The sequence below is a fragment of the Triticum urartu genome, chromosome 1A, assembly GCF_056163025.1.
Source record: "Triticum urartu cultivar PI428250 chromosome 1A, HENAU_Tu73, whole genome shotgun sequence".
In the NCBI taxonomy this organism is placed as follows: domain Eukaryota; kingdom Viridiplantae; phylum Streptophyta; class Magnoliopsida; order Poales; family Poaceae; genus Triticum; species Triticum urartu.
The window spans coordinates 556345256-556372338 of record NC_141873.1 but is presented as its reverse complement, the minus strand read 5'-3'; the positions used below and the strand labels follow the sequence as shown (position 1 = coordinate 556372338).

At 47.6% G+C, this 27083-nt stretch overlaps 1 pseudogene; it reads left to right on the top strand.

Annotated features, from left to right (window-relative positions):
* The first annotated feature begins 22764 nt into the window (after positions 1-22764).
* LOC147992657 (uncharacterized) lies at positions 22765-24026 on the top strand (annotated as a pseudogene).
* Positions 24027-27083: the final 3057 nt, after the last annotated feature.

The window sequence follows — 27083 nt, the reverse complement described above, 5'->3', positions numbered from 1 at the left end:
CGGCCACTCGCTTGACCCAAGCGAAGATACCATCGCTGGACCGTCCAGCTCCAGCCCAACGATGTGTCTGCACGGTCGCCGCTTGTGCGTCCAAGTAGGAGCACGCACTGAAGTTCAGTGCTCCCACGGCGCACGCCTTCGCGAAATGCTTGGGCTCCTTTCGCTGAGGGCGCCTGTCTCCTCCTCCTCTCTGTGTTGCGTTTGTGCCTGCGGTCTGACGCGTCCTGTTGCTGCTTCGCGTGTCTGCGCGGGGTTGCATGATACTGCTGTTGCATGTGTGGTGTATAGATTTAAAGCACAGGCCGATTAGCAGCTCGCCAGCGACGTGCTCTACTATGGAGACAACCACATCGTCGCAGTGCAGCTACACAACCAGGCGGACATGGAAGCGCTCATGTTCTGATTGACGGTGGCTCTCCATGCCAGCATCCCTTCCTTCTTTCTCCCTACGAGGCCAGCCTGCTAGCCGTCTTGTCGCCGACCATGCCGAGGATCGCGAGCCCGCAGGGGCACGAGGTGTTGCCCTCCACCTTTCCACGGTTCTGCGGCGGCGGCTGCGCCAGCCCCTAATGCTGCTGCTCCTTGAGGCAAAAACGACAAATTTGACCTATGAATAAAAAGAATTCACAAAGTAAACTGTTGACGAAAAAAATTCACCCGGCTGACCCTTTTGTGTAGCGCCCGACAGCTAGGCGCCACACTATACTGTGCAGCGCCTGACCGACAGGCGCTACACACCTGATCAGCGCCGCACTTCAAACTATCTAAAAATTGCTAAGTCAGAGTGCAACGCCTGAGAGCTAGGTGCTACACTATACAGTGTAGCGCCTAAGGCGTAGGCGTTGCACAATCGAGGGTTTGTCTCACTTAGATTCTGTACCATGGAAAGAGGGGCCTGTCAGGGATTAGCTAGCTACCCCATGTTCAAAATATCTGAGTACTGTCTAAATGCATATAAAACTGGGCTGCACTATACATAGAGATTACGGTCGTGTCAACCGCAAGAAATCTGAATTAGCATAGCAGGTACAAGCACTGTCGTGTCTTGTCTCTTCTAGCCTGCGCTACTGTGAAAGAAGCTCTCTTTGGTCTGTATAGAACGCTAAAAAAAATTACGTCTTAATCTTTCTTGTTTCACTTTTTTTAGAATTAATCATTTTTTTATTCTCTTTCAGCTGATTGTATGGTTTAGAGACGTGCGTACACATGCACGCACTAATTTTTTCTTTGCAAAAGAACACAGGGCCTTTAGATGAGCTGTGATTTAGCTAGCCAGTCAAAAAAGCAACCGATCCCATCCCACGATTGATTTTGAGATGGATTCATGGGTTCATATAGTAAAAATCCTGAACTGAAAGCGCTAGCTCCTGAAAATGTGATGAACATGCAATGTCAGTGAGTCAGTCACCCAGGCGCAACGTGCTGGGTTAAACATTTGCCAAATTTTCCGAAATCCAAAGCGATCGATCGGCACCACCGCAGCAAGATCGCATCAAGCTGCAAGTGCAGTATGTCACGAGCTGTACAGTAGGCAGGTGAATATTTGGAAGTGTGGGAAGGGCGTCTGCTTGCGAGCTGACTTTAGTCCAAGAAGATACAACTACTATGACCGACTAACGCTGGCCCCAACGAGACACGAGATTCCATTCCAAAGTCCACTAGTGCAGCGCCTAAGCTATAGGCGCTACACTGTACAGTGTAGCGCCTAGCTGTTAGGCGTTGCACATTAACTTAGCAATTTTTAGGCAGTTTGAAATGCAATGCTGTCAGGCGTGTAACGCCTATTAGTCAGGCGCTGCACAGTGTAGTGTGGCGCCTATCTGTCGGGCGCTACACAAAAAGGTCAGCCGGGTGAAATTTTTTCGTCAACAGTTTACTTTGTGAATTTTTTTTATTCATAGGTTAAATTTGTCGTTTTTGCCGCTCCTTGAAGACGCAGTTCGAGCAGAGAAACCGAGCGGCGCTGGCACGCAGCTGGCACGAGCAGGAGGCGCAGAGCGGGCCTGGGCATGGCGGATGTACACCGTGTTGGTGCCGAGGACGCAGCGTCCGTCCGACAGTGGTTCTGGGCTAGATGGCCAAAGCATTGCTTAGCGAGTTTGGGTTGACATGACCATTAGATCCTTGTTCTATCAATTGCTTAGGATCAGTATGTTCCACCGGATCTTCAAAAAAAAAAGGTATGTTCCACATACACTAATATTGCTAGAGACATAACTTGCTAGATTTGTGTGACCTTGTGATAAAAGTATAATGCTAGAAGTATATATTGAATTTACATGGGCGAATAAAATAATATTGCACGTATTTCTTCCTCTGCATAGATGATATAGTATAGGACAAAATGTCGTGCGTCGAGTAATCCGTGGGCTGTTCGAACCCATTCAGTGGTCAGACTCCTGACTTGCATCAATAGTTTATTTCGTTCTTTGAGTTGTTGATTTACTCGCTTAATTAGGAGTATGCACTATGCACTATGCACTATGCATAGTTGGCAGTGTTCATCGACCAGGCGATGCTTTGTGAGCGTGTTTGCGCGGTGGTTCGGCGGCGGCGACAGCTTCTGTGTCTGACGTCGCGATAGGATTGCAGGTCGGTGAGCACGGGGACGGCGAGGCGTTCAACCGGTGTTGTTGTTCATGTTCTATGTATGGAAAGGTCGTCTATTGTAATTTTATGAAACATTGCAAAACATCCCCTTGATCGTCCTCCACGCGTCGCCTCTGGCGCACAGGGGAAACCCTAACCGCGCCGCCAGCCACCCCTCCCCGCTCCTCCCCTACTTCGCCGCCGCCGGAGGGGACACCCGCGAAGCCCGCGTGGTCCCCAGGGAAGGTGGCGGCGGGGCGTCCTCGTCGTTCTCGCACAGATCTCGCAGCGGCCGGTGGCGATCTCGCGGCGGCCAGTGGCGCGCGGCGATGTTCCGTCGGTGGCTGGCGCCTGCTGCCCGTGGGGCGGCGTCCCGCACGGTGGCGGGGCTGCCCCTGAACGGCGCTTGGTGGTGGCCACGTGGCGGCGCGCGGGTGGGCCAGATCTGGGCTTCCGGTCTGCGTCCTCGTCGTGGCAGCGCTTGCCGTTGCCCTCGGCCATGAGGCGTGGTCCGGGACGGGCCGAGCGCCGGTGGTGCTGGCCAGGACGCACGCTGGCAGCGCCCTAATTCATCTCGCGTCGTCTCGCTGGCCAATGGTGGTGGTCATGTTCTTCGTCAGAGATGGCCGGCCAGAGGCTTGGTGATCGGATCTCGAGATCCATCATCTAATCCCGGCTGCGAGTTGGGGAGACATGGTTGCCGGTGAAAACCGAGCCGTCGGCAGGCGATGGCGGCGTTCTACGCCGTTACCTTGATGGAGGCATCATCGTGTAACTACTGTCGACCCACTCGTGCTGCTCTGGGGGAAACCCTAGGATCTGGTGTTCCAGATCGGACGATGGCGGCACTGCAGTGTCGTTTCTCTCTTGCGAGCATCGTTTGTGGAGCAGCGCTGGAAGTCAGAGGCAGGAGGTGGAGCGGCTTCGTCTTGCACGGAGCTTCGGTGGAGATGTTAAGTCATGCCTGACCGACAGGTGCTACGCTTTGTCATGCCTGGTCGGCAAGTGCTACGCACGATAGATCTTCGAAAGACTTCAAGCTGTGTCGGCTGGTGGTACTTGGCAGCATGGTGCTGAGGTGTATCAGTGGCGACCGCGACGTGCACAGTTGTTTGCGCGCAGGGAGGATGTGCCGTTGGGAGCCGTGGTGGCGTCGACGATAGCTAGACCGAGCAAGGTTGATGCATCAGTACAGTTCTGAAGATGGAGCGGTGGCAGTTGGCGGCGACGGCCTCTGAGAGCACGCCGGACCGGCGAGACCCATGCCCGGCAGGCGTCCTGGATGGGTCCTCAGGTCTTAGATGTTAGGTTTGGCTGCGATGTCTGTTTGATATTAGGCCCAGGCTATCTGCGCCCCTTCATCAACTGGATAGGTGTAGCGACAGTTTGTTGCTTAGACGGCGGCTTTAGTCTTACTGTGATATTACTTTGTAAGGTCTTGTGAGAATAATTAATAAAGTGGCCGTATGCATCGTCGAGATGCAAAGGCCGGGAGTCATCCTCTTTTTCTAAGAAAAAAAACTTTGATATTTTTGTACAGTACTGCTCATGGTAGAGAAATAACAAGCACATGGCGTCAGGAAGCAACGAGGTGTCACTTGATCAGTATGGAGTGACATTGTACTGACTCAAGAAGCTGGATTTTAGTCTGCTAATGCTTTATACCACTGTTTGCAGCATCTTGGCCCCAAGGCATTGGAAAATCGCGCCCTGTGGGCTCTATTGCAGTTTAGATTCTATCATGTGCAACTCAATTATATGCATCGGATGTAGTGCTTGGTGGCCCTGATTCATTATAAGAAAACAAATTGACATATCCGGGACTCAGTTAGTATAACATCTTAAACTTCACAAACTTTTATGTTTTTTTTCACGAATACGCAAAGCTTGCGTATCATTTCATTGATAGAAGAGAATAGAAAAAGTACAAGATAGAATACAACACACTACACGAACGCAAAGGCGTGAATATGGTGCCCGGAGCAGAGGGAAGAGGGATGTTCAGCCTGAACAAGGGACACACATGGCTAAACCCACCTAGCCCGGCCTCCGGCCACATAAGGCAAGGAGACACGGGGCAAGGGACACCCATACCACGTCACGACTAACACAAGGCACCACCTTCGAATGGCCGCGGCTTCAGACTTGACATGATCAACGTACTCCCACCAAGAACACCTAGAGATCGGCGAGTGGGGTGCAGGACCCGGCCAGGCCGAAGACGAAAACCATGGGAGAAGCATCTGGGAGGACGTACATAGCGCCTAGGATGCCCACGCCATGAGATGCAGCTCGAACCGACGCGATCGCTCGCAAGACTCAAGATCCAACACCGGGGACGCCGAGCAACAAGACAACGCCTTCAAAAAGGGGAACAACGTTATAGCGTCGTCGTTGTCCGATCCGAGGAACGGACCTGGGGTTTCCCCCGATGCTCAAAGGGGCGCAGAAAGGGACCATGACAGCGCCTCCAAGAAGGTTACGGCACCCGCGAGTGTCGCCGCTGGCAGCATCGGCAAGCCGAGCAGAGATTTTGCCCTGGCTGATTCTGAGCAATCCCACATCCGCCGGGTTGAGGTCAGGAGACGAGGAAGAACGTGTAGGTCGAAACTGGCATCACATGGAGGGGGGTTGCGCCCGTCACCAAGGGTGACACCGGGGGCCGCCGGACACGCATGCTTTGGATCTGGCGAGGGGACGAGGCAAGGAGGTTGGCGAGGCGACGGGAGCTGGCAACGGAGGGCCGCGGGCGGCATCACCAACAAGCCAGGTCCTGGAAGGCATGCAGGTCCGGGCCGATGGGACAGGTCCGGCAGGACACCAGCAAGCTGACGAGGCTGGAAGGGGCGCAGCCATCGAGGGCACCGGGGCCAGAGCTGCGCAAGCGGGGGGGTGCTAGCAAGCCAGGGACACTGGAAAGCGCAGGTCCAGGGCTGCCGGGCCGGAGCCGCACCGGCAAGTCAGGCGAGCCGAAAAAGCTGGAGAGGTGCGCAGCCTTCGGAGCGCCCATGTCGGAGCTGCGCCGGCGGAGGACGTCGATGAGCCGGGGAACCTGGAGAACGCAGGTCCGGGTGCCGAATCCGCGCACCCGTTGCATCGCGCGCCACCAGGGAGCCTACACAGGGCCAGCCCCACCACGCGCAGGGGGGAGGGGGGAACCAGCCGGGGCAACAACACCACGGGTGAAGAGCGTTGCCGCCGCCGTCCAGGAGCCGTCGCTGGGGAGCCGCCGTCACCGCAACATGCGCGGGAGGGGGGAGCGCGTCGCGGAAGGGGGCTGGATCCAGCCGAATCGCCCCGCCGCCACCCTCCCGGGAGCCGGCGCGGGCTTCGCCGGCCGCTCCTCCGGTGGCGGTGAGGTGGGGAGCAAGGTGGGGAGGGGCCGGCGGCGCTCGATCTACGGACTGAAGGAAATATGCCCTAGAAGCAATAATAAAGTTATTATTTATTTCCTTATATCATGATAAATGTTTATTATTCATGCTAGAATTGTATTAACCGGAAACATAATACATGTGTGAATACATAGACAAACAGAGTGTCACTAGTATGTCTCTACTTGACTAGCTCGTTAATCAAAGATGGTTATGTTTCCTAACCATGAACAAAGAGTTGTTATTTGATTAACGAGGTCACATCATTAGTTGAATGATCTGATTGACATGACCCATTCCATTAGCTTAGCACCCGATCGTTTAGTATGTTGCTATTGCTTTCTTCATGACTTATGCATGTTCCTATGACTATGAGATTATGCAACTCCCGTTTGCCGGAGGAACACTTTGGGTGCTACCAAACGTCACAACGTAACTGGGTGATTATAAAGGAGCATTACAGGTGTCTCCAAAGGTAGATGTTGGGTTGGCATATTTCGAGATTAGGATTTGTCATTCCGATTGTCGGAGAGGTATCTCTGGGCCCTCTCGGTAATGCACATCACATAAGCCTTGCAAGCATTGCAACTAATGAGTTAGTTGTGGGATGATGTATTACGGAACGAGTAAAGAGACTTGCCGGTAACGAGATTGAACTAGATATTGGATACCGACGACCGAATCTCGGGCAAGTAACATACCGATGACAAAGGGAACAACGTATGTTGTTATGCGGTCTGACCGATAAAGATCTTCGTGGAATATGTAGGAGCCAATATGGGCATCCAGGTCCCGCTATTGGTTATTGACCGGGGATGTGTCTCAGTCATGTCTGCATTATTCTCGAACCGTAGGGTCCGCACGCTTAACTTTACGATGACAGTTATTATGAGTTTATGCATTTTGATGTACCGAAGTTAGTTCGGAGTCCCGGATGTGATCACGGACATGACGAGGAGTCTCGAAATGGTCGAGACATAAAGATTGATATATTGGAAGCCTATGTTTGGATATCGGAAGTGTTCCGGGTGAAATCGGGATTTTACCGGAGTACCGGGAGGTTACCGGAACCCCCCGGGAGCTATATGGGCCTTAGTGGGCTTTAGTGGAAAGGAGAAAGGGGCAGCCCAAGGTGGCTGCGCGCCTCCCCCCTCCCCTAGTCCTATTAGGACTAGGAGAGGTGGCCGCCCCCCCCTCTCTCTTTCCCCCCCTTAAGGAATCCTATTCCAACTAGGATTGGGGGGGGGGGATCCTACTCCCAGAGGGAGTAGGACTCTCCTGGCGCGCCCTCCTTGGCCGGCCAGCCCCTCCCCCTTGGATCCTTTATATATGGAGGCAGGGGGCACCTCTAGACACACAAGTTGATCCTTGAGATCGTTCCTTAGCCGTGTGCGGTGCCCCCTGCCACCATATTCCACCTCGATCATATTGTAGCGGTGCTTAAGCGAAGCCCTGCGACGGTAGAACATCAAGATCGTCACCACGCCGTCGTGCTGACGGAACTCTTCCCCGACGCTTTGCTGGATCGGAGCCCGGGGATCGTCATCGAGCTGTACGTGTGCTAAGAACTCGGAGGTGCCGGAGTAACGGTGCTTGGATCGGTCGGATCGGGAAGACGTACGACTACTTCCTCTACGTTGTGTCAACGCTTCCGCAGTCGGTCTGCGTGGGTACGTAGACAACACTCTCCCCTCTCGTTGCTATGCATCACCATGATCTTGCGTGTGCGTAGGAATTTTTTTGAAATTACTGCGTTGCCCAACAGTGGCATCCGAGCCTAGGTTTTTATGGTTTGATGTTATATGCACGAGTAAAACACAAGTGAGTTGTGGGCGATATAAGTCATACTGCCTACCAGCATGTCATACTTTGGTTCGACGGTATTGTTGGACGAGACGACCCGGACCAACATTACGCGTACGCTTACGCGAGACCGGTTTCCCCGACGTGCTTTGCACATAGGTGGCTTGCGGGTGACTGTCTCTCCAACTTTAGTTGAACCGAGTGTGGCTACGCCCGGTCCTTGCGAAGGTTAAAACGGATTCTATTTGACAAACTATCGTTGTGGTTTTGATGCGTAGGTGAGATTGGTTCTTGCTTAAGCCCGTAGCAGCCACGTAAAACTTGCAACAACAAAGTAGAGGACGTCTAACTTGTTTTTGCAGGGCATGTTGTGATGTGATATGGCTAAGACATGATGCTAAATTTTATTGTATGAGATGATCATGTTTTGTAACCGAGTTACCGGCAACTGGCAGGAGCCATATGGTTGTTGCTTTATTGTATGCAATGCAATCGCGATGTAATGCTTTACTTTATCACTAAGCGGTAGCGATAGTCGTGGAAGCATAAGATTGGCGAGACGACAACGATGCTACGATGGAGATCAAGGTGTCGCGCCGGTGACGATGGTGATCATGATGGTGCTTCGGAGATGGAGATCACAAGCACAAGATGATGATGGCCATATCATATCACTTATATTGATTGCATGTGATGTTTATCTTTTTATGCATCTTATCTTGCTTTGATTGACGGTAGCATTATAAGATGATCTCTCACTAAATTATCAAGAAGTGTTCTCCCTGAGTATGCACCGTTGCCAAAGTTCGTCGTGCCCAGACACCACGTGATGATCGGGTGTGATAAGCTCTACGTCCATCTACAACGGGTGCAAGCCAGTTTTGCACACGCAGAATACTCAGGTTAAACTTGACGAGCCTAGCATATGCAGATATGGCCTCGGAACACGGAGACCGAAAGGTCGAGCGTGAATCATATAGTAGATATGATCAACATAACGATGTTCACCATTGAAAACTACTCCATCTCACGTGATGATCGGTTATGGTTTAGTTGATTTGGATCACGTGATCACTTAGAGGATTAGAGGGATGTCTATCTAAGTGGGAGTTCTTAAGTAATTTGATTAATTGAACTTAAACTTATCATGAACTTAGTACCTGATAGTATCTTGCTTGTTTATGTTGATTGTAGATAGATGGCTCGTGCTGTTGTTCCGTTGAATTTTAATGCGTTCCTTGAGAAAGTAAAGTTGAAAGATGATGGTAGCAATTACACGGACTGGGTCCGTAACTTGAGGATTATCCTCATTGCTGCTCAGAAGAATTACGTCCTGGAAGCACCGCTGGGTGCCAGGCCTGCTGCTAGAGCAACACCAGATGTTATGAACGTCTGGCAAAGCAAAGCTGATGACTACTCGATAGTTCAGTGTGCCATGCTTTACGGCTTAGAATCGGGACTTCAATGACGTTTTGAACGTCATGGAGCATATGAGATGTTCCAGGAGTTGAAGTTAATATTTCAAGCAAATGCCCGGATTGAGAGATATGAAGTCTCCAATAAATTTTATAGCTGTAAGATGGAGGAGAACAGTTCTGTCAGTGAGCATATACTCAAAATGTCTGGGTATAATAATCACTTGATTCAGATGGGAGTTAATCTTTCAGATGATTGCGTCATTGACAGAATTCTCCAATCACTGCCACCAAGCTATAAGAGCTTCGTGATGAACTATAATATGCAAGGGATGAACAAGACTATTCCCGAACTCTTCGCAATGCTGAAAGCTGCGGAGGTAGAAATCAAGAAGGAGCATCAAGTGTTGATGGTTAACAAGACCACTAGTTTCAAGAAAAAGGGCAAAGGGAAGAAGAAGGGGAACTTCAAGAAGAACGGCAAGCAAGTTGCTGCTCAGGAGAAGAAACCCAAGTCTGGACCTAAGCCTGAAACTGAGTGCTTCTACTGTAAGCAGACTGGTCACTGGAAGCGGAACTGCCCCAAGTATTTGGCGGATAAGAAGGATGGCAAGGTGAACAAAGGTATATGTGATATACATGTTATTGATGTGTACCTTACTAGAGCTCGCAGTAGCACCTGGGTATTTGATACTGGTTCTGTTGCTAATATTTGCAACTCGAAACAGGGACTACGGATTAAGCGAACACTGGCGAAGGACGAGGTGACGATGCGCGTGGGAAAAGGTTCCAAAGTCGATGTGATCGCGGTCGGCACGCTACCTCTACATCTACCTTCAGGATTAATATTAGACCTAAATAATTGTTATTTGGTGCCAGCGTTGAGCATGAACATTATATCTGGATCTTGTTTGATGTGAGACGGTTATTCATTTAAATCAGAGAATAATGGTTGTTTTATTTATATGAGTAATATCTTTTATGGTCATGCACCTTTGAAGAGTGGTCTGTTTTTGATGAATCTCGATAGTAGTGATACACATATTCATAATGTTGAAGCCAAAAGATGCAGAGTTGATAATGAAAGTGCAACTTATTTGTGGCACTGTCGTTTAGGTCATATCGGTGTAAAGCGCATGAAGAAACTCCATACTGATGGACTTTTGGAACCACTTGATTATGAATCACTTAGTACTTGCGAACCGTGCCTCATGGGCAAGATGACTAAAACACCGTTCTCCGGTACTATGGAGAGAGCAACAGATTTGTTGGAAATCATACATACCGATGTATGTGGTCCGATGAATATTGAGGCTCGTGGCGGATATCGTTATTTTCTCACCTTCATAGATGACTTAAGCAGATATGGGTATTTCTACTTGATGAAACATAAGTCTGAAACATTTGAAAAGTTCAAAGAATTTCAGAGTGAAGTTGAAAATCATCGTAACAAGAAAATAAAGTTTCTACGATCTGATCGTGGAGGAGAATATTTGAGTTACGAGTTTGGTGTACATTTGTAAAATTGTGGAATAATTTCGCAACTCACGCCACCCGGAACACCACAGCGTAATGGTGTGTCCGAACGTCGTAATCGTACTTTATTAGATATGGTGCGATCTATGATGTCTCTTACTGATTTACCGCTATCGTTTTGGGGTTATGCTTTAGAGACGGCCGCATTCACGTTAAATAGGGCACCATCAAAATCCGTTGAGACGAGCCTTATGAACTGTGGTTTGGCAAGAAACCAAAGTTGTCGTTTCTTAAAGTTTGGGGCTGCGATGCTTATGTGAAAAAGCTTCAACCTGATAAGCTCGAACCCAAATCGGAGAAATGTGTCTTTATAGGATACCCAAAGGAGACTGTTGGGTACACCTTCTATCACAGATCCGAAGGCAAGATATTTGTTGCTAAGAATGGATCCTTTCTAGAGAAGGAGTTTCTCTCGAAAGAAGTGAGTGGGAGGAAAGTAGAACTTGACGAGGTAACTGTACCTGCTCCCTTATTGGAAAATAGTACATCACAGAAAACTGTTTCTGCGACATCTATACCAATTAGTGAGGAAGCTAATGATGATGATCATGAAACTTCAGGACAAGATATTACTGAACCTCGTAGATCAACCAGAGCGAGATCTGCACCAGAGTGGTACGGTAATCCTGTTCTGGAAATCATGCTACTAGATCATGATGAACCTACGAACTATGAAGAAGCGATGGTAAGCCCAGATTCCGCAAAATGGCTTGAAGCCATGAAATCTGAGATGGGATCCATGTATGAGAACAAAGTATGGACTTTGGTTGACTTGCCCGATGATCGGGAAGCAATTGAAAATAAATGGATCTTCAAGAAGAAGACTGACGCTGATGGTAATGTTACTGTCTACAAAGCTCGACTTGTCGCAAAAGGTTTTCGACAAGTTCAAGGGGTTGACTACGATGAGACCTTCTCACCCGTAGCGATGCTTAAGTCTGTCAGAATCATGTTAGCAATTGCCGCATTTTATGATTATGAAATTTGGCAGATGGATGTCAAAACTGCATTCCTGAATGGATTTCTGGAAGAAGAGTTGTATATGATGCAACCGGAAGGTTTTGTCGATCCAAAGGGAGCTAACAAAGTGTGCAAGCTCCAGCGATCCATTTATGGACTGGTGCAAGCCTCTCGGAGTTGGAATAAACGCTTTGATAGTGTGATCAAAGCATTTGGTTTTATACAGACTTTCGGAGAAGCCTGTATTTACAAGAAAGTGAGTGGGAGCTCTGTAGCATTTCTGATATTATATGTGGATGACATATTACTGATTGGAAATGATATAGAATTTCCGGATAGCATAAAGGGATACTTGAATAAGAGTTTTTCAATGAAAGACCTCGGTGAAGCTGCTTACATATTAGGCATAAAGATCTATAGAGATAGATCAAGACGCTTAATTGGACTTTCACAAAGCACATACCTTAACAAGATTTTGAAGAAGTTCAAAATGGATCAAGCAAAGAAAGGGTTCTTGCCTGTGTTACAAGGTGTGAAGTTGAGTCAGACTCAATGCCCGACCACTGCAGAAGATAGAGAGAAAATGAAAGATGTTCCCTATGCTTCAGCCATAGGCTCTATCATGTATGCAATGCTGTGTACCAGACCTGATGTGTGCCTTGCTATAAGTTTAGCAGGGAGGTACCAAATTATCCAGGAGTGGATCACTGGTCAGCGGTCAAGAACATCCTGAAATACCTGAAAAGGACTAAGGATATGTTTCTCGTATATGGAGGTGACAAAGAACTCACCGTAAAAGGTTACGTTGATGCAAGCTTTGACACTGATCCGGACGATTCTAAATCGCAAACCGGATGCGTGTTTACATTAAACGGTGGAGCTGTCAGTTGGTGCAGTTCTAAACAAAGCGTCGTAGCGGGATCTACATGTGAAGCGGAGTACATAGCTGCTTCGGAAGCAGCGAACGTAGGAGTCTGGATGAAGGAGTTCATATCCGATCTAGGTGTCATACCTAGTGCATCGGGTCCAATGAAAATCTTTTGTGACAATACTGGTGCAATTGCCTTGGCAAAGGAATCCAGATTTCACAAAAGGACCAAGCACATCAAGAGACGCTTCAATTCCATCCGGGATCTAGTCCAGGTGGGAGACATAGAGATTTGCAAGATATATACGGATCTGAATGTTGCAGACCCATTGACTAAGCCTCTTCCACGAGCAAAACATGATCAGCACCAAGACTCCATGGGTGTTAGAATCATTACAGTGTAATCTAGATTATTGACTCTAGTGCAAGTGGGAGACTGAAGGAAATATGCCCTAGAGGCAATAATAAAGTTATTATTTATTTCCTTATATCATGATAAATGTTTATTATTCATGCTAGAATTGTATTAACCGGAAACATAATACATGTGTGAATACATAGACAAACAGAGTGTCACTAGTATGCCTCTACTTGACTAGCTCGTTAACCAAAGATGGTTATGTTTCCTAACCATGAACAAAGAGTTGTTATTTGATTAACGAGGTCACGTCATTATTTGAATGATCTGATTGACATGACCCATTCCATTAGCTTAGCACCCGATTGTTTAGTATGTTGCTATTGCTTTCTTCATGACTTATACATGTTCCTATGACTATGAGATTATGCAACTCCCGTTTGCCGGAGGAACACTTTGGGTGCTACCAAACGTCACAACGTAACTGGGTGATTATAAAGGAGCATTACAGGTGTCTCCAAAGGTAGATGTTGGGTTGGCATATTTCGAGATTAGGATTTGTCACTCCGATTGTCGGAGAGGTATCTCTGGGCCCTCTCGGTAATGCACATCACATAAGCCTTGCAAGCATTGCAACTAATGATTTAGTTGCGGGATGATGTATTACAGAACGAGTAAAGAGACTTGCCGGTAACGAGATTGAACTAGATATTGGATACCGATGATCGAATCTCGGGCAAGTAACATACTGATGACAAAGGGAACAATGTATGTTGTTATGCGGTCTGACCGATAAAGATCTTCGTGGAATATGTAGGAGCCAATATGGGCATCCAGGTCCCGCTATTGGTTATTGACCGGAGATGTGTCTCAGTCATGTCTGCATTATTCTCGAACCGTAGGGTCCGCATGCTTAACGTTACGATGACAGTTATTATGAGTTTATGCATTTTGATGTATCGAAGTTAGTTCGGAGTTCTGGATGTGATCACGGACATGACGAGGAGTCTCGAAATGGTCGAGACATAAAGATTGATATATTGGAAGCCTATGTTTGGATATCGAAAGTGTTTCGGGTGAAATCGAGATTTTACCGGAGTACCGGGAGGTTACCGGAACCCCCCGGGAGCTATATGGGCCTTAGTGGGCTTTAGTGGAAAGGAGAAAGGGGCAGCCCAATGTGGCCGCGCGCCTCCCCCCTCCCCTAGTCCTATTAGGACTAGGAGAGGTGGCCGGCCCCCCTCTCTCTCTTCCCCCCCCTTAAGGAATCCTATTCCAACTAGGATTGGGGGGGGGGGGAATCCTACTCCCAGAGGGAGTAGGACTCTCCTGGCACGCCCTCCTTGGCCGGCCAGCCCCTCCCCCTTGGATCCTTTATATACGGAGGCAGGGGGCACCTCTAGACACACAAGTTGATCCTTGAGATCGTTCCTTAGCCGTGTGCGGTGCCCCCTGCCACCATATTCCACCTCGATCATATTGTAGCGGTGCTTAGGCGAAGCCCTGCGACGGTAGAACATCAAGATCGTCACCACGCCGTCGTGCTGACGGAACTCTTCCCCGACGCTTTGCTGGATCGGAGCCCGGGGATCGTCATCGAGCTGTACGTGTGCTAAGAACTCGGAGGTGCCGGAGTAACGGTGCTTGGATCGGTCGGATCGGGAAGACGTACGACTACTTCCTCTACGTTGTGTCAACGCTTCCGCAGTCGGTCTGCGTGGGTACGTAAACAACACTCTCCCCTCTCGTTGCTATGCATCACCATGATCTTGCTTGTGCGTAGGAAATTTTTTGAAATTACTGCGTTCCCCAACACGGACCCCCCGCCGCCGCCAGGGAGGGCGACGCGGGGGACGCGGGGGGGGGGGGGGGGATCTGTTGGGGCTCGATTGATCTGTTACCCACTAACTTTTATGTTTTGGTTCGACATACGTCTGAGGGTCACATCTGGTGTCCAGTAGGTAAATTATACATGAATATTTTTCTGAAGTACTATCCTAATCAATTTTTGAAGTGTGATTAGATTTAGGAGATGACTTTGATATTTTTGTTTCTGATTTCCTTATCTCTCTTTGTCCAGTTTGTCCCGCAATTATTGATTCATGATACTTGGCCTCGTGATAAATATTACAGAAAATTATCCTATTTTTTTGGGTTTGGTGCACAACTAGGTTGTAAAATTGCAAGCAAGCTGGCATTTATCCGCAGCAAGAAGGAAAATGGTTTGTGCTATATATACAGAGTGAAGTGGACAATCACATAAAAACTAGATATTTGTACATCTAATTTCTTCTGTGCAGTTTGGATCTTCTTTCTCATGGTGTTAGAAATATATAGTTTTGCGAAATTGTATAACTTACGTTAGTTTGTACCGCACTAAGTTAACCCAAACTGGCTTCAATTTATTGGTTTGGCTTGGCCTGAACAAGGTTTGTAAAAGCAGTAGTGCTTGCCTTGGTTTATGTGTTCAGTTAAATTAATAACAGGAGTACCTCAACTTCATTAACAGTATAAGTTGATTGTGAGAATGTACTTTTGGTCAGAAGAAAGTACTACAACATCTAAATGTGGCTCATTTGCACTTAGTGAGTTTTCAGCTGCCATTTTAATGTGGCGACCTACTTTACAATAGAAAGCATGACTCCTTTTGAAATTGTTCCTATGCATAGCTTGCTTTCTTGTGATTACGGAATTATAATGACAAGCTTAACCATGTGAAACCCTTATTTCCCATCACATGAACCAAAAATAGTGAAGCCCTAATTTTTCATCACATAAGCCAAAAAATAACATATACATACGTATCATATCGATAGGGCACGGCGTGCCGCCGCGCGGGCATTGCTAGTGTGTGTACTAATTGCAGGAAGGCTTCTCATGCTCTAATTAGATGGACGTTATCTTCTTTGAAGAGCGAAATGCCAGATGTTTGATACTTGTCGTTCTATGGTTGTTTCAGAATTTCTGTGGGATTTGCAGTGGTTATAGGGGACCTTTTCATCTAGATAATTCTTCTCCTAACTTCCAGGTTACATCTTCCTCTCTACCAATTTAAAATTAGCCCTCTGGATTAATTTTTCAATAAAGGGTGATTTTATTATCTCAAAATACAGCATCAAGCCGATACAAAAGTATTATGAGTAACATCCAGTCTCTGCATAACTAGAATGCACACAATCAAATCCGAAAGTCCGACAAATTCATGAAATAAAAACCGACAAATCAGCAACAATAGAGTACTATAGACCGATACTATGCCTATGTCGAAGGATATGGTGGATCGATCCGAAGGTTATGCTACCACCCATGTTGGAAAACAATCTCTGTAGCCAGCTCCAATTGCGTACACACCACCTTGAATAACAGTTAGTACTCCGGTCGTTGTAGCATAGACCACGTATGTAGCGACTGCGTACACTGTAAAATAACCTGCAAAGGAGAAACATTTTTTCATTAAAAAATATATAATTTCTACATAGTCAAAGCGACCAAATTAAGGCATACGCTACCATCCTTATTAACATTTTGAACCTATTTGAAATACCATCCAACCAATGACCAAAAATATTGGAAACACTTGTGGGTGGATACAAATTTGATGCTATTTGGATGACTGACCATGTAGAACATGCAAACTTACATTCAAAAAAGAGGTGACTGGCATGAGTACAAAAACAACACTTCTTACTCTCTTGCCAGTTGCATCATGCAAGGTTGCCTTTGGTTAACACAACTCCCTTAGGAAGATACCACATGAAGATTTTCAATTTAGTCGAATCTTGGACTTCCAAATTTTCTTGTTATTACTCATTGGTACCTTAGAATGTGTCAGGTTAATCGAATCCAGCTGGGATAAACAATTATGCCATGACAAGTCTGGAGCCAATCAAATCCCGCCCGAACGAAATATTCAGCGGGGATGAACTGAGCACATGCGTAATATTATTATTCCTATTGCGAGCAATGTTGTATATGGCTGGATATTGTTCTTGGTGACTGACATTGCCTAGCCAGATGTCTTCCCAAAAACAAATCTTTGAGCCGTCCTTTATCGTGAAAGACCCAAAGAGAAAGAAATTTTCTTTGCCGCCATTAGGCCAGCCCAAAAGGGTGAGTCACCAGGTTTTCAAAATGCCTAGGACACCGCTTTTTGGCCTAGATACTTGTTGTGTAGCATGGTTTGACAAACACCTTCCTCAGTAAGGAGTTTGAACAACCATTTACTGAGTAGGGACTCATTTTTTACCTGTGGGTCATGAATTCCAGGGCCACCTTGGTCTTTAGACCTACAAACGACGTTTGATCAGCTTGTATTTTCTTTCTTTTCACCGTCTCCTTGCCTAATTTTTTTGATTTAAAATAGTCTAGTCTTTGTAGGACCTCTTTTGGGAGTTGGAAGAAAGAAGGCATATAGAGAACCATATTTGTGAGGACAAAGTTAATCAAAACCAATCGTCCTTCAACTGAGAGTAGTTTGCCTTTTCAACTGCTCAACTGTTTCTCTAGTCGCTCCTCTATATGCTTCCACTCCGCAATGGTGAGGCGCCGATAATGAATCGCTATTCCCAGATATTTAATCAGGAATTGCCCATGTGCGCAACCAAATAGGACAGCATAATCGATCGTCGTCTCAGCGACTTCTCCAAAGAAAAAACAATTCATTTTTATGGAAGTTTATTTTGAGATCTAATATTTGCTCAAACGCTGGAAGCAAGAGTTTTAGGTTTCGAGCCTTGTCCAGATCATGTTCCATAAAAAGAATTATGTCATCAACATATTGTAAAATTGAGAGGCCACCATCCACAAGGTGTGGAACTACTCCTGCAATCTGGTCGTCCTGCTTGGCGCGCTCAATCTGAATAGCCAACATGTCAACAACAATGTTAAGGCCTAGTTCGGTTCACCGGAAATCAAAACACATGAACATGAAGAACTAGGGGAATAGGAAAGGAACGTTGCTGTAAAACAGAGGAGATGATGAGCACAGGAAACGGCAGAGGAAACCACGCGAGGAGTGTTCGGATCGATGGGAAAACAAGCATAGGAAACCATCTTCACGTGTACAGCTAAAAGGACATGCTGCAGTTTTCTATTTGGCTTACCTTAGTCCCATGGAATATTTTATTAGGGCTCTGATGTCTACTATGCAGCCTTCTTCTCGTAGACTCTTGTTGGGCCTCCAAGCGCAGATTTTTGTAGGATAGTAGCAATTTTCTCTCAAGTGGATGACCTAAGGTTTATTAATCCGTGGGAGGCGTAGGATGAAGATGGTCTCTCAAATAACCCTGCAACCAAATAACAAAGAGTCTCTTGTGTCCCCGACACATCCAATACAATGATAAATTATATAGGTGCACTAGTTCGGCGAAGAGATGGTAATACAAGTGTAATATGGATAGTATATATAGGTTTTTCTAATCTGAAAATATAAAAACAGCAAGGTAACTAGTAACAAAAATGAGCAAAAACGGTATTGAAAATGCTTGAAAACAAGACCTGGGGTTCATACTTTCACTAGTGAAAAGTCTCTCAACAATGATAACATAATTAAATCATATGGCAATCCCTCAACGTGCAACAAAGAATCACTCCAAAGTTTCTATCAGAGAACGTAGGACGAAAACGTGCATCAACCACTATGCATAGATTACCCAAATGTCACCTCGAGAATCCGCGAGTTGAGTGCCAAAACATACATCAAGTGAATCATTAGAACATCCCATTTTCACCACAGATATCCCATCGCAAGACGTACATCAAGTGTTCTCAAATCCAATATTTAATCCAACATAACCAAACCTCAAAGAGCAAGACTCAGTTCATCACAAGGAGGTAGAGAGGGAAGAATATCATATGATCCAACTATATCAACAAAACTCGCGATACATTAATATCGTGCCAAATTAAGAACAAGAGAGAGAGAGATCAAACACATAGCTACTAGTACATACCCTCAACCCCGAGGGTGGACTACTCCCCCCTCATCATGGTGGCCGCTGGGATGATGAAGATGATTAAGGAAGCAATGGCTAAAGAGGAAGAAAACAGAAACAAGCCTCCGGCGATGATTTCCCCATTCGGGAGGGTTCCGAACGGGGTCCCGATTGGTTTTTTGTGGCTACAGAGGCTTGTGGCGGTGGAACTTCCGATCTAGTGTTCTTTTCGGGGTTTTTGGTATTTATAGGAATTTTTGGTATTTATAGGAATTTTTGGTATCGGTCTCATGTCAAGGGGGTGCCCGAGGGGCCCACAAGCTCGGAGGGCGCGCCCCCAGGCTTGTGGCTCCCTCGCCCACTTCCTGGCTCAGCTCCGATGCTTCGGGGGTCTCTTTTGGTCCATAAAAAATCACTGTAAATTTTTAGCCCATTCCGTGAACTTTTATTTCCGCACAAAAAACGACACCGCGGTAGTTCTGCTGAAAACAGCGTCAGTCCGGGTTAGTTCTAATCAAATCATACCAAAACCATATAAATTATTGTAAACATGGCATTAATACTTCATAAATTATAGATACGTTGGAGACGTATCAGGCTCACACGGCAACAGCCAGTCTTTGCCTCGGGCATCCGCCAAAACATTGGCTAGGAGTAGATTTTTTCAATCCTCTGGAATCTATGGGATTCTGCAGGTCAAAGGAACTTTTCCTGTAAAACACTGTTCAGTTTTCCTTTGTCCCGAACACTCGGATGAAATACTTTTCAGAGGAACGAGTTTCCTGTGAAAATCCTACATCTTTCCCATGAACCAAATGGGGCCTAAGTAACACTGGGGACATGGGGTCACCCTACCGTAGTCCTTTTTTTATCTAAAAGTAATGGCCTACATCATCATTGAATTTCATAGCCACACTACCTCCAGTTACAGAATTGTGGATCCACTATCGCCGTTTATTGGAGAAACCTTTCATCCTTAGGGCATGTTTGAGGAAAGACCACTTGACATTGTCATAGGCTTTTTCAAAGTCAATTTCGAATACCACTCCACTCATGCCTTTTCGGGTGCATCCCGTGGAAGGTCTCATGCAGGATTACTACACCATCTAGTATATTCCGTCCTTGCTTGAAGGTCGTTTGATATGGATGGACAACATGGTCAGCTATCGAGTTTAACCTATTCGTAGCAACTTCGTTGAAATTCTTGAAGCTAACATTAAGGAGTCAAATGGGTCTGAACTATTTAATCCGTTTGGCCTCCTTAATCTTTGGGAACAAAACAATCTCGCCAAAATTTAGCCTGAATAGGTCAAGTTGATTGACATGAAGACAATTGAACGACTCCAAAAGGTCAGCCTTAATGATATCCCAGAAATTCTGATAGAATTCTGCAGGCGAACCATCAGGGCCTGGACCTTTGTTGTGTTCCATTCGAACACAGCCGCTCTCACCTCCTCTTATGAGAAAGCTGCTGTGAGGATATCATTTTCTTCTGCCGTGACTTGTGGAATATCTTCTGTTCGGGTCTTGTCAAGGGTGAAGTTCCTCTCACTCGGTGCTCCAAACAAAGATTTGTAGTATTTGGTGATATTCTTTTTAAGCTCCTCCTGACTTTCGATCCGCTCCTCATCTTGTTGGAGACTGTAAATACATTTTTTCCTATGTCCCCCATTGGTGATCGATTGGAAGTATCATGTATTACTATCACCCATCAAAATGAAGTCAGCTTGGATCTCTGGTGGTATTTGATCTCCTCATCTCGCAAAAGACGGGCAACCTTCTTATTAGATTGATTTTTCAATTCAATCTCTTGTTGAGATAAGGCGCGCGTCTCTGCAATTTTGTCGAGGTTGTCAATAATGGTAGAAAGCCATTGTTTTTATTTTTTTTCTATATCCCGTTGGTGTGTGACCAATGGCGGTCTTCTCCCAAAAATTCTTGATTATTTCTACAAATCCATCCAGATGCAGCCATCCCAATTCAAATTTCAAAGGGTGACGGGTTGCTGGGTTTGTAGAGTTAGAATCCAGAATGATGGGCGCATGTTCCAATAACGCCTCGATCCGCCCTAGGGCGCGCACGGTTACCAGAGGAAATTTTAGTTCCCATTTGGTGTCCATGAGTACCCTATCGAGCTTCTCATATGTCAGCATATATCTGTTATTAGCCCAGGTGAACTACCACAAAGGCAAACTGACCTCCCGAAGATCCAAACTTTCTATCACAGCATTTAATAGGAAGGGCCAATGAATGTCGAAGAGATCATTTTTTTCTCTTGCTGGTACCTAAGGATATTAAAGTCCCTCGAATAATCATTAGCTACGGGTTATCCTTAGCCAGGTTTACCAATTCACGAAGGGAAGACGATTTATGCTCATCTTGGGCAGCCCCATAGACTGCGACCAGGCTCCATGTAAGATTATCAACTCTGTTTTGTAAGTGAATTTTGATATGAAATTCAGCAGTCAAAAAGGCCAACAAGTCCATGATCATGGTCTGTATTCTAAGAAGGATTTCTCCAGACCTTCCACGAGCTAATAGACTATGCCATGTGTAGTTGAAATCATCTAATAAGTGATCGAGGACATTCGGGCGGAGGTCACATTTACCTGCCTCGGAAATTGCCACAAAGTCCAACCCATGTTTGCGCACACAATCACCGACGTGTTTATGTTTAGGCAAGTCTGAGAGACTTCTGCTATTCCAAAACATGCCTCTCATGTGGAAACTTAGTTCGGTGTGGAACATTTCACATTCTTGGAGGTTTTTGTTTCTTTTTAGAGGAATGCGATTTAATTTCCATGAATACGCTGCGAAGTCACAAAATATAGACCCAGGTCTTGCGTCATCCAAACCTACCTCGGTACCCTCACCAACCAAGTGGGAGATAAGCGGAACATCATATTTGACATCTGTTTCATCCTCCTCCTCGGTTTTGGGGTTAGGTGGGGTGCTATTACACTTCGGAGAAACCTTTAAACAGTCAATCTCCATATGTTTAAGTGACTCAACCGACAGATTATTTTCATTACCATTTTCCCCCATGGATATACCAACATTCTTTAAGCTGGAGGAAATGCGAGTATCCGAAAATGAAAGAAAAGATTGAGCAAGCGAGGTACCTAGCGTGGGTCCAAATTCCTCGAGGCCTATGAACGCATTGCCTTTGCTAGTGAATGTTCATCAGTCGGAGAGGAACCATCCGCAGAGATGGCCTGACGGTTACTACGCCGAAGGGGCGAAGCCATCCCTCCAGACAGACATAGTACCCATCGGTGTCTTAGAGCAACTACAATGGGGTGATCCATTTCATCCGCTGGCGTCCGTTTGGGTCGGCGTGGACACAAAAGGCGGCCTAACGCGCCGACCCAAACGGACGCGCGTCCGCTTGGCGTCCGCATGGCGTCCTCTCCCCGGGCCCGCCGGTCGGTGGCAGCCACCACCATTTCCCCCCATTTCCCCCCAAAACCCTCCCGCCCGCGCGTGCTCCCGCCCAGCACCCGCCTTGGACGACGACATCGACCTCGACGCCGCCGCTGGCCTCGCCTCCCTCGCCTCGTCTGGCACCGCCACCCCCTCCGGGAAAGGCAAGCCTCATGCCCCGCGCAAGACCGCCGCCGCGCCCAAGCCAAAGAAGCCGCTGACGCCCGAACAACGGGCAAGGGAGTCGGCCAAGAGGAAGGGCCGGAGGCACGCCACGAACGCGAGGGATGAGGCCGCCGCGCACGCCGCCGTCGGCGCCGCCGCGCAGCAGGAGGTCACCAACGCCCCGTCGCGGCGGCAACGAGAGAGGCACTCTACATACCAGGGTTAAACCCTAGCCAGCACGGCCTCATCAACGCCGCCTTTTGCCGTGGCCAGCACCGGCTCATCGGCGTTCCCTCGGATGGTGCTGCCCGACTCGCCCCGCGCGTGGGCTTGCAACCCGATGCTCGGCTTCCACGTGTACCCGCAGGCCTCCCGCCTCTCCGGGGAGTGCTCGCCCGACATGAGCGTGGTCGCGCCTTCCACGCCCCCGCCCGCGCCCGTTGACCTCAACACCACCCCCGTGGCCGGTGGCTCCTCATCCGGAGGCACGAGGAAACGCGCGCGGCAGACGCCGGCCGGCGTGCTCCCGGACGCCCGCAACCTGTTCGAGGGAATGTCGTCCGCCATCGAAGAGGATTACATGCAGAACCTCATCTTCGAGGGCGGTGCGCCGGCCGCTGGCTACGATCCCGATGAGACACAAAGCCAGGACGGCCGCGGGGCGTTCACGCCGGCCGCTGGCTATGATCCCGATCAGGCGGCCTTCATGCATTATCAGGTCGGCATGGACCTGGACGGCTTCCCACTCGACCACGAGTTCCCAGACGACTACGGGAGGAAGAGGACTAGTGCGACATCAAAGTGGAGCCTTTGTTCGAGGACGAGCTCGCCAACCAAGCCGCTGGTCCTAAGCCGAAGCGCAAGAGCAAGCGCACGAAGGCATACACGGCTGCCGAGGACAAGCTTCTTTGCGAGTGTTGGCGAGACATTGGACAAGACCCTAAGACGGGCGCCGAACAAAAGCATTCAACCTTTTGGATTCGTGTCCACCGAGAGTTTCATGAGCGCAAGAAGTTTCCGCCTTACCAAATTGTGAGCACGCGCGGGTGGGTGTCCATTTCCAAGTGATGGAGGGTGATCCAACAAGAGTGCAACAAGTTTTGTGCCACTCTTGAGAGCGTCAAGGCCCGCCCCGTGAGCGGTATCGACATGCAAAACATGGTATGCTAGCAAGCCGCCCTCTTTTGTGTCATCAAGTTCATGCTTGTGTGTTCATTTGCATATCATTTGCCCATATGCTTGCATGGAAACATTTTGTAGGCATTTCAAGCTTTGGAGGCATTCAAGGTTCAACACAATGGCAAGTGCTTCAACCTCTCCCATTGCTTTCGGGTCATCAAGGACGAGGAGAAGTTGAAGGCACAATATGCCGCCCTCAAGTCGCGTGGGTGGAAGCAAGCCGTGGAGGAGGTTGGGGAGGGCGAGCCGGCACGGCCGCAGGGGAAGACCAACTCCAAGAAGGAGGACAAGCGGGATGCGGCATCCAACGCCTTGATCGCAAGTGTGGAGGGCATGATGAACAAGAAGGACTCAGGGAGGAGGAGCGCCGACGTTTCAAGGAAGAGCAAATGCTTTCATGGAGATCCAAAGGAGGAGGCTTGAGATGGACGCGGAGAAGCAAGCCAAGATGTTCGAGCTGGAGGCGGAGAAGCAAGCCAAGATGCTAGAGATCGAGGCGGCCAACGCCAAGACCAAGGCGAAAGAAGTGTCTCTCGCGAGCATGATGACCGAGGTGGAAATCATGAAGGTGGATCTCAACACCGTGTCGCCAAGGAAGAGGCCGTGGTTCGAGAAGATGTAGGCCGACATGCTCAAGTTCACCAACGAGTGATCCCGTGGCCGTGAGCGCCTTCCTTTTTTGCATGCCGGCTTGTGTGCTGGCATGACCACGAGGCCGCGATGGCGTGGTCGAACTCAAGTCTCACCTCTTTTTGTGTGCTGGCATGTGTGTCGGCCGCTGGCGAGTGCGCCAGCATTAACTACGGTGATATTTTTTGAAGCCGGCAATGTATGCCGGTGCTGGCATGGTGCCGGCATGATCTATGGCAGCTGGCATGATCTGTGGCCGCGGGCCTTTTTTTTTAAATTGAGTGCGGACATGAAATGGATAGGCGCGTTGGGCGCACTGCCGACCCAAATGCAAAACTGGGCAGACACCGGGCAGGCGGTTGACCCAAACGGACAAAAAAAGACAAATGCGCCGTCCATTTGGGTCAGCCCATTGGAGTTGCTCTTATGTTGTTTCTCAGGTCGAGATGTTGGTGTTGATTGCTGCGAGCTCCGCGGCGTCCGAACTGTCCCATAGGTCGTTGAAGAGGGACGCGCCGCAAGTCCCACCGATCGACCGCAACGGGTGTCATGGCCGAGCCACTCGGACGATCCGCCGCTGGACCGAGGGGAACCACCGCAACCTGAGCAGGAGCTGAAGAAGTCTCGACGGACGGCGTCGTAGAACCTTGCGCACGGACCGAAGCCGCTACATGGCCAAGTGCAGACATAATCTCTGCCCCCTGCATGGGCACGGTGACAGCCGCTGCATGGCCGTGTGCGGACGTAGCCTAGGCCCTCTGTAAGGACGCGGCTAATGGCACAATATTTACACAGGCAACTGACGCCTGCACCTGCAGCAAAGAAGGCCACTAGTCTGAAGGAGCCACAAACGATGACAACGCACGAGCAATATGACTATGAGTAGTCGCAGGTTGCACTAGAGTTGTAGACGGCACGTCTCGCCCGCCGTTATGCATGCACGAGATTGGCATTGGTTGGAACTGTAGCATAGATCACATATTCACATGGAACGTGTTTGAGCCCCTGGCGCCAAATATTCACCAACGGATTGGATACTTTTGTTCTCTTGTTCGCATCCCAATCTAGCATATCTTCATCCCGGTTACACCATGATCATGGTTTTTCCAAACCTGCGGAATGAAGTCAGCGTCAGGGATGAAATCATCCTCCTTCAGCACAAACCGAAACGCATATCCATTAAGCTTGACATGGACATCAGAGGCGACCGAGGCTTTATCAGAACCATCCTTTTTTGATGAAAATATCTGTTTGACGCGAGAAAATATCTTTTGTTTTTTTAGGTGGAGAAAAATATCTACTCCGGGAGAAAGGAAGAGGGAGTGTATTTCTCTCATACGCAGGGCCGGCCCTGAGGGGGGGGGGGGGGGGTGCTGGGGGGCGGCCGCCCCGGGCACCCAAAATCGAGGGGCCCCTCCGCAGGGTATATACAGGTACGCTATGGCCCAACATATTTTCGGTGATAAAAAAAATTCTATGGGCTGGATGGCTGGGCCTCACGTGGTACAGCAGAACATACGCACACAGCGAGCCAACGATTCGTTCCTAGCTGGTTCCTATTCGGCGCCTTATGCGCCTGATTCTTTGTATTCCGCAAACCGGCGCACACCAGCCGTCCGCGCTGGGCGGGCCCATTTAGTTGGTTTTTTATGTGAAAAACTGCACAAAACATGCGCGCGCGAGGTGATTCGATCCTGCGACCACTTTGTCCTACATGGAGCGCACTAACCACACTGTAACAGCATCTCTTGTGAATACTAGCCCTCTTCGTCCCCTTTTTCTTCTTCACTTACTTTTTCTCCTTTCTTTTTTCGTTTAGTTTCTTTTTTTCTCAAATCCACGAAATGTTTCTCAAAATCCATTAACCTTTTCAAAATTTTGAACCTTTTTTTTAGAATTGATGAACTTTTTGCAAATCGATGCACTTTTTTTAAAATCCGATGATCTTTTTTTGATTTCATGAACTTATTTCCCAAAATTGATGAACTTTTTCCGAATTCGTGAACATTTTTTCAGAATCAATGAAATTTTTTCGAATTAGTGAACTTTTTTTACAAACTGATGGACTTTATTTCAAAATGAATGAACTTTTCCAAAAGTGATGAACTTTTTCTCAAATTGGATGACCTTTTTCCGAAAATCAATGAACGTTTTCCAAATTAGATGATCTTTTTTCGAAATAGGTAAACTTTTTTTAAATTCGATGAACATTTTTCAAATTGGATGAACTTTAAAAAAAATCGATGAACTTTTCTCAAAATCGATGAAGTTTTTCCAAATTGTATGAATATTTATCAAAATTTGATGAACCTTTTTTTAAACTGAATGAACTTTTTTCATGTACATGTCTTTTTCTAAATTTGTGCATTTTTTTTCAAAATTGATGGACTGTTTTTTATTTGCAAATTTCTTTCAAATCCATGAAAGTTTTTGAATTCGCGAACTTTTGCCAATTTTTTTGAACTTTTTGTGAATTTTTAGCTCTTTTATTTTTGCATTTTCTCAGAAAGTCAAAGGTAAATGGTCAACTAGTCCACGATGGACCGGTCAACCATAAGTGGTTAACTGCTGAAACGAATTTTTTTAGGTAACTGAATGAGCAACCACCAGCGTATCGGGGAGAAGAGGCGCATTGCGTGCGATAGCTCGCCTGAAAGTTGGGCTGGCCCATATAGCGGGGGCGCGCGAGCGCTGCCTCCTTTATTTGGTGCTGAAGGCGCTAAGGAGGAGGTCTCACCTTCCTACGGAGTAGTTTGTACGTGCATGTCGAAAAATAAGCAACTGTTTGATCCTTCAGATTTGTTTGTTCCTAGATTAGTACGTGCACGTGTAAAAAGGAACTGATTGTTC